A 256-nucleotide genomic window follows, 5' to 3' on the forward strand; every position below is an offset into this window, starting at 1 on the left:
GTAACTCAGGGGAACATTTCACTTAGTTATCATGAAGACACCATAGTATTTATAAAGTTCTGTTCTGGTTTTAGGATAGTGTTTTAAAAGTGAAACTTCAACACTTTTAACCTGTACTTCATATGTTTTGATAGACACTTTCCCACAGTCCTGTCTGTTTTATGAAAAACAAATTAATTCAATTACTAAAATCTCGCCCTTCGAAAATAAACTACTTCTCTAACACAAGAAGATAATTTATCTCCCCTATATTTAA

This window comes from Nannospalax galili, unplaced genomic scaffold (assembly GCF_000622305.1).
Source record: "Nannospalax galili isolate Female #2095 unplaced genomic scaffold, S.galili_v1.0 scaffold1200, whole genome shotgun sequence".
NCBI lineage: Eukaryota > Metazoa > Chordata > Mammalia > Rodentia > Spalacidae > Nannospalax > Nannospalax galili.